Source organism: Camellia sinensis, chromosome 9 (assembly GCF_055761805.1).
Source record: "Camellia sinensis isolate YWXY chromosome 9, ASM5576180v1, whole genome shotgun sequence".
Lineage (NCBI taxonomy): Eukaryota > Viridiplantae > Streptophyta > Magnoliopsida > Ericales > Theaceae > Camellia > Camellia sinensis.
In genome coordinates, this window is record NC_138969.1 from 138,245,857 (window position 1) to 138,254,637 (window position 8,781).

Sequence of the window (8,781 nt, forward strand, 5' to 3'; positions counted from 1 at the left end):
TGTTGTTGACTCAATTGCCAGGCCGCTGAAGATATATTGTGACAATACCGCAACAGTTTTCTTCTCTAAGAATGGAAAGTACTCCAGTGGTTCCAAACACGTGGAAGTAAAGTACTTGGTTGTTAGAGAGAGAGTCCAGAAACAACAAGTGTTAATTGAAAACTTAAGCACCTCTCTTATGATTGCTGATCCATTCACAAAGGGATTGCCACCAAAGACATACAAAGAGCATGTTATCAGGATGGGTCTTTTAGCAACCCTTGATGTGTATGGTTAATCATGAGTGCTTATTTTTTGACACTATTTGCGCAATAATAATTTTGTTTTTGTTTTTCCTGTTTCTAAAAGTGTGTGTACACATTATTTTGAATATTGATAAACAGGAAATGTCTTAACAAGACAAATTACAGGGGCCTTTTAGGCAAATAATTATATATCCCAATAAAGGACTGGGTTGGTGAAGGTTATCAATGGTGTGGTGCCTAGAAGGAAATATGACATAAATGTTATATAACCGCTATGACTCACATTGGTGATCTGAAGTAATCACAGTATTATAGTTTCTAATATATCTGAACTTATTGGCTATTTTTAAAATTCGTGATCACATGTCAAAGTTTTTAGTGTGGAATCCAATGAGTCAAAAATTTTTAAGTTGCATATTTTTGAAAAAAAACTCATAATTGCATCATAATCGGCTTAATGGGCCAAGTGGGAGAATGTTGGATTTATTTTTCTAGTGTGGCCCAATAGCCTACATATTTTCTACATGTTTTAATTTATTTGGACTCCACAAATAGATAAAGCCAATATTTGAGATCAAGTTCAGTAAATAGAATTTTAATATAATCACTCTTCTAAGATAAGAAGGAAACCTTGATGGATTAGGAATTCTTCTGATAGAGTTTATCTGGCCCTCTTCTCTCCTCTATATAAGGATGGGTGACTCCCCTTTCATATCATGAGTATTTTTTCCATCACTTTAAGTTTTATAGTCATCCTAATTAAGAGAAACAGAGAGAAGAAGGTGAGCCAAAATTAAAGGTTCAACTCTAAGGGGTATTTTCTCAACTTCTCTAATTCAATAGTTGACAAAGACATATTCGTTTTATTCTTGAGTTGTATTGAATTCAAGATCTTGTAAAGTTTAATTCCGCATTATTATTATGATTACATGTATTATTAAATCTTACAACAATGACATTAGCCTTAACATCCTTCCCCATCAAGTCCCTCCCCCATCCCTATGCACTAACTGAAAATGATGAGACCTTTCTAGTCCAGAGCCAGATCTCTCTTCTGATCAAGTCTTCTCTTTGTTCCAAGCCAAAAACATTGTTCCTAATATTGATATTGTGAATCTGATTAATAGTTTGAGTTTCTCAATATTTAGTGGTCATTTGGTGAGGAATGAGACGATTATTAACAATGAGAGCTATATCGAAAAAAAAAAAAAGGACAAGAAGCATAAGGAGGGAAGGAGGTGATTAGATAGAGAGGATACATGTAAGTGGCTAATAAAAAATTGAGGCGGGCCTATCATTTTAGTGATATCCCAAGATTTGATTGACCGTCTATAAATTTATAGATATGCAAAGTAGGAGTAATATTATGAATTATAAAAAAAATATCATGCAAATAATTATGAAAGATTCTTTATTTGTGAATTATACATACAATAAAGAGAAATGTTAGGGATCATGAAAATTTTTTCATGAAAATGATCATGAAAGATTTGTGACCCTTAGATTACCTTGATTAGTGTGTGGTGCTTTATTCTAACTGTAATCCAAAGGTCACAAATCTTTCATGATTATTTTCATGAAAGACTTTTCATGATACCTAGCATTGTTGTACAATAAAACACCACACACTAATCAAAGGATGAAAATTTTTCATGATTCATTTCATGATATTTTTTTCATGATCCCTAATATTATTCGCAAAGTACCCAGGTAAAAGAGTAATGCTTGGTAGCTCAAATATGAAGTTGGCTCGAATGGCTCGAAATTCACCTTGTCGGTCGTCCGGACGGACATTCAGCCGATCGTTCAACGAGGAGGTTGACAGCCACAGTCGACAAAGGTGACAACCGTGGTAGATAATCTTTCACCCGGTCGTCCGGGCGGACGACCGAACAACACCCATTCGGATTATTCGAGTCGGCTTCAATTCGAGCTACCACGCTTTTTCTCATGTAGAATTTGTTCCCTTCTTAAAATCATAATAATTGTTTCAACAAATCATTTACTTTCATTCTTATAAAAATTAACTAACTTAAGTAATTTGTACTGATTTATTCCACCTTTTATAACTGTTGTCGATTTCGTCCAACTCTAATAATTAGTTGATCAAACAATAGAGACAATGAATTATGGGCTGATACATTTGATCTATTTTATTAATTGTTAGAATCAAATTCCAATCATTAATTTAGATATAACTTTAACGCACTTATTGATACTCACTTTACAAGTAAATTGACAATAAAAATAATTCTTTGTTTTAAAATAAAATAGTAACAAGCAAAAACAAAAGTAAAAAGAGGGGATTATAAATTCACCTTCACAAAGAAAAAAAATATCACACATGAAAACATCATACTTTTGTGAAATTATTTATATGAATGGGAAACATAATAGTACAAGTTATTCTTTTTCATTTTACTATTAATAAATAAATAATTAGGAAGAGGGCGGTGTGGACACGGTGAGATGTGTGCGCGTGGGGATTGCTAATATGATTAAATTTTTTTTTTTTTTTTTTTTTTTTTAGGGATTCTTCGGAAGGAAAGTTAGAAAGGTGCTTCTAACGGTCGGATTATTTAACTCGTTGGCTATATTCTCGCGATATTCTCTCGAGATTTCTCACTCCTCATAAATAAGGAAAGTGGCAGAAGTCCTTTTATTTTATTTTTTTTGTTTTTAATTTTTTGTTTTTTTTTTTATTTTTTTTAATTACAAATACATCCCTCAAGTTTATTTAACATATAATTGTCTTTTGTTATTTAAAATATTATAAATATTTTATTGTCATAATTTTTTATTTAACAGAATTAATTAAAAAAATAAAATTACTATCTGCTCTCATATATAATAATAAAATAACCTAAATAAATTTTTAATATCATTAAAACTGTTAATTAACTTGATAATTTATCAATAAAATAGTCTATTTATTATGAAATTATAAATTTTAAGGGTGTGATGTAATTCCTAAAATTTAATAGAATAATTCGTATTTCAAGTAAATCTCAATGAGTGTACTTATAATTTATCCTTTTTTTTTTCCTTCAAAAAAGGGCAATGCCAACTAAAAAAATTTGGGATAAATTACAAATACACCCCCTGAAGTTTGCTTAAAATATAGATTGTTCCCTGTGATTTGAAAAATTACAAATACCTCCTTATTAGAATTTTTTATTTAACAGAATTAACTAAAAAAATGAAATTCATAATTGATATCCTATACAATAATAAAATTACCTAAATTATTAATTGAAACATATTTTTAACATTATTAAAAACTGGTAATTGATTTGATGATTTATTAATAAAAGAGGCGATTTCTTATGAAATTAGAAATGTAAATTTCAAAACCACAGGAGGCGATTCATATTTTAATCAAATCTCAGATGGTGTATTTGTAATTTATCCAAAAAAATTAGAATTTTAACCAAATATCTTACATGATTGTAGGATCTACATGAGACCCACATGGGTCTCACACTCATATGAAACATTTGATAAAATTTTTTGTTAATCTTTTGAAATTTCTAGCATTTTTCTTCAAATATATATACATATATATATATGTGATGGTCTTCGCACAAAGAAAAATACTAGCGATAGCACAATAGAAAAATGAAAAAGATTGAGGTTCCTTTTTTCTTTGACTCCCATCACCCCAATATATTGGGATTGGTCAACTTTTTACTTTTTACTTTTTTGTTTTTTTTTTTCTTTTTCTTCTATCACTTACTGACACGTGTTTGTGAGTGTTGTGGGGGTCAAAGAAAAAATGGGTCTCTATTATTTCTGATAGAAAAAATAAAATTTATCAAATCACTCACATTGGTGGGGGCTACACTTATGTGGGATTCACACCTATGTAAGTGTTTGATAGATTTTTTGATAAAAAATAAAAATAAATAAATAAATAAATAGTATTGTTGTAACACAAATTATAATATGCTGTAATTTATTATTGATTCGTTAAAATTGTAAGATTCAATATTTTTTTGTTGAGATGATAGCGGATAACTTAACAAGTATCAAGTGATGTATACAGTGATGCTTCAACCAACAATGTTAGAAATACAAGAAATTCTAATATACATCCTTTAAAAATTGTGTATCATATGTATATTTAGTTATGTCATTTTTTTCTTTAGTTGTGACAATTTTCTTCTTTAATTATAACATTATTTTAATTATAACTCATGAATTTTTTTAGTTATATATCATGTTGTATTTAATTATGACATTTTTCTTTGTGAGACTTTTATGTCTTATTATGTATTTAAAATTATACACTTATTGATACTCCAAAATCACCAATTAATCAATTATTTTTATCTAACCCAAAATTATTTTTAATACATTATTCTAAATTTAAAATAGAATTTTCTATACATGATTTAAAAAAAAAAGAAAAGAAAAGAAAAGAAAAGAAAAAAAGAAAAGGGCAAAATGTTGAGTGGTCCCATGACTTCAGTTGATTTATGTTTTACTTCTCAACTTGTTAATAAATATAAAATTAATACAAATAATGAGATATAAAAAGTGTAATAGTTAGCTAAGATTAATTGGGCATAATAAAATAAATCTTAAATTTTTAATTTTATCAATTTAAATAATAATTACAAAATAGTTAGCTAAGATTTGTAATAGTTATACAAATTTCATTCTTTAATTATATTTTGAGACAATTACAAAAATAACTCAAGGGTTTTAATATTATAATAAAATAAATATTAAGTTTTTAATTTTATCAGTTTAAATAATAATCTTTTGATTTGTTTTCTCTCTAAACAATTTACCTATTTTGGTTAAGTACAAACAATATAAAAATAATATTTTGGTCATTAAATTTAGTGTAAGGTATACATAAAATGCCTAAAATATCCTTTTTCTATTGAGTTTAGTAATCATAATAATATTTTTTTGTCAATTTTGTTAGAAATGTTTTGAAAATTCTGGGTAAAAATTGAATTTTTATTAAACTTTGGTCTAATATTTAGGTGGGATTCGTGCGTCGATTTTCGCGGGTCAAAGTGGTAAAGCGTTCTATGCCGCGTTGTGATTCACGTGGTATATTTGGTTGCTTAAAACCATTATCGAGTGAATGAAAAATTGAAGCCAAAATGTGCTCCATGGAAATGGAGTTTTGGTGGAAAATCCTTAAAGGTTTGAAAAATAGCTTATCCCACATTGATTTGGTGGGAAGTTTTGAGTGGGTTTATAAGGCATGGGTTTGGTACTTGGGGTGTGCCCCAATGGGTACCCAAGTTTTGTAAAGAGGGAGGTTATGGGCAAAATGGGCTAGACTCATTAAACTCAAAAATTACCACACGCGTGCGCGCCACCGCCGTCGTCCATCTGGGTGGGCTTGGGTGTGTGTGCGTGGTTCAGTTGGGCTTGTTCGGCCCAATATTAATCTTTTTAGGCCAAAAATATTTGAGTTTATTTTATTTATTTTGAAATAAAATCTGTCCGTTTTTATTTCAAAATATGGTTGTAAATTAAATTCAAATTTTGTAATGCACCTCTTCAGAAATTCTGTCCAAACCGAATCTGTTCCACCCGAACAGATTTCAAATCTATTTAATTTTCAAATTCAAACAGATTCGGTTATCTGTCCAATTCAAAACCCAACAGGTTCAGTACCTGTTCAAATAGGTTTGCACTTGTTTAATTCAAAACCATCAGCCACCAATCCATCTATAAATAGGCAGCCCTCATTTGATGAATTCATTCACTATTTTCATCCCAAATTATTCTGCTTTTATTCTTGTCATATTGCTACATTAGTTTTCTGTGAAAAAGAGTATATACACTTAGTGTGTTTGTTGTACGAATAAATTGTAGTGCTGCATTTATTCGTTGATTGATCATTTTATCCTGAGAGATAGACATCCATATTCTGAAAGCACCGTGGAGAAGACGAATATGTCTTAAGGACACAGTGTCTAACACTAGACTTGATCAGATTATTATTCGAAGAAATTAATCAAGTAAGTTAATACTTTTCCTGTTTTACTTTTATTTATTTAAATTAAATTTTTGATTTTATTTTTATAACAAAATAAAAATCTGTTTTTATTTATTTTTTTATTTTATTTGTTGGTTTGATTTTTGTAATCGAACATTCTCTCTTCTTTCCTATTTTTCTTTTGTATTTTGTTTGTCGTTTAGTATCCAAACATAATTAGTTTATTTAAGTACAGTAAAGATTGTCAAACAATCTTAAAACAGATTTTTATATTTTTATTGTATTTAATTTTCTGTGTTTTCACAAAGTGATTTTTTGGTTGGAAAATACAAATAGTATTTATATACTATTTGACAGACAGTAGTAATATACTGTTTATTTTCTTTGACAACTAGTAGTAATATAATGGTGTCATTAACAATTGCACAATATTATTTGGTGTTATAGAAAATTATTGTGATATTTTATTCTTCTAGTTTTAAGGAAAATAAAATTATTTTGTGTTATAATTTATTTTCTGGTTTTAGTAACTAGAAAATTAATTTATGGTTTGTTTTTCTGATTTTTGTAATCAGATATTATGGCTACTACAACTGAAACTGCAACTGGAAGTGGTACTCCAATTGTTTCACCAACTCTGGTCCCTATCTAGAACCATGTTCAAGTACCAATAAATCATGGAGAAAAAACGGAAAAATTTAACAGTACTGAGTTTAAGAGATGGTAGCAGAAGATGTTGTTTTATCTTACAACTCTAAATTTGGCCCGGTTTCTCCATAAAGAGGCTCCAACACTTAAAGAGGGTGAAAGTGATCGGCAAATTGTTACCGCTGTAAATGCTTGAAAACATTTAGATTTTCTATGCAAAACTACATCCTCAATGGCTTTGACAATATGTTGTATAATGTTTACATCCCTCTGAAGTCAGCAAAAGAATTATGGGATTCTTTAGAGAAGAAATACACGACAGAGGATGCCAGCACGAAGAAATTTGTTATCGGTAAATTTCTGGACTTTGTTATGGTAGACTTCCAAACGGTAATTTCTCAAGTTCAAAACTTTCAAATAATTTTGCATGATATTATTCAGAAGGTATGTCTCTTAACGAGTCTTTCCAAGTCACTGCTCTAGTGAAAAAGTTACCACCGGCTTGGAAAGATTTCAAAAGTTATTTAAAACATAAACGTAAGGAGATGACCATGGATGAATTAATTGTAAGATTGAGAATTGAGGAAGATAACCGAAAGGCTAAAAAGAGAATTGGGAAAAATCTCATTGAGTCCAAGGCTAATGTGGTTAAACAAGTTCACAAACCATATAACAAAAATAGGAAGTTTACTGGAGATGGTCCTAAACAAGGCGACAACAATGGCAACAAGAAGTTCAAAGGAAAATGCTATAACTGTGGCAAGACTGCACATCGAGCTTCTGACTGCCGCCGCCCTAAGAAGGATCACGGAAGTACAAGCAAGAAGACTACCAATCAGGCCAATGTAATTGAATTAGATTACATCTCTGACGGCGTGAATGACATCAACCTCTCTGTTATGGTGTCTGAGGCTAATTTGGTTGGAAATCCCAATGAGTGGTGGGTTGACACTGGAGCAACTCGTCACCTATGTGTAAACAAGAAGATGTTCACTACTTACAATGAGGCTGCAAATGGTGAATAACTTTTCATGGGAAATTCTTCTACTTCTACTGTGGCTGGACAAGAAAAGATGATCTTGAAGATGACATCAGGGAAAGAACTGACCCTCAACAACGTACTGCATGTACCTAACATCCGGAAGAATTTGGTTTCTGGCTATTTGTTAAGTAAAAATGGTTTTAGGCTTGTATTTGAGTCTGATGAATTTGTATTATCAAAGAGTGGTATGTATGTTGGTAACGGATACATGAGTGATGGTCTCTTCAAATTAAATGTAATGACAGCTGTACCAAAAGTTGCTATGAAAAAGAATAACACATTTTTTGCTTATATTCTAGAGTCAAATTTATGGCATGGTAGATTAGGACATGTAGATTTTGATGCTTTGCGTAGATTAATTGGTTTGAATTATACACCAAATTTTGAAATTGATCCTAATTATAAATGTGAAATTTGTGTATAAGCAAAACTAACTAAGGCTCCATTTAAATCGGTTGAAAGGAAAACCGAACCTCTAGAATTAATTCATACAGATGTATGTGATCTTCAATTTGTTCAAACTAGAGGAGGCAAAAAGTATTTCATAACATTTATCGATGATTGCACAAGATATTGTTATGTTTATTTACTTAGAAGTAAAGATGAAGCCTTAGAAATGTTTAAACTCTACAAAACAGAAGTTGAAAATCAACTTGGTCAAACCATTAAAATGGTTAGAAGTGATAGGGGTGGTGAATATGATGCACCATTAAATGAATTTTGTGCACAACATGGCATTATTCACCAAACTACAGCACCCTATTCTCCTCAGCAAAATGGAATTGCTGAAAGGAAGAATAGAACCCTAAAAGAAATGATGAATGTCATGTTACTAAGTTCAGGCTTACCACAGAACTTGTGGGGGGAAGTAATTTTGT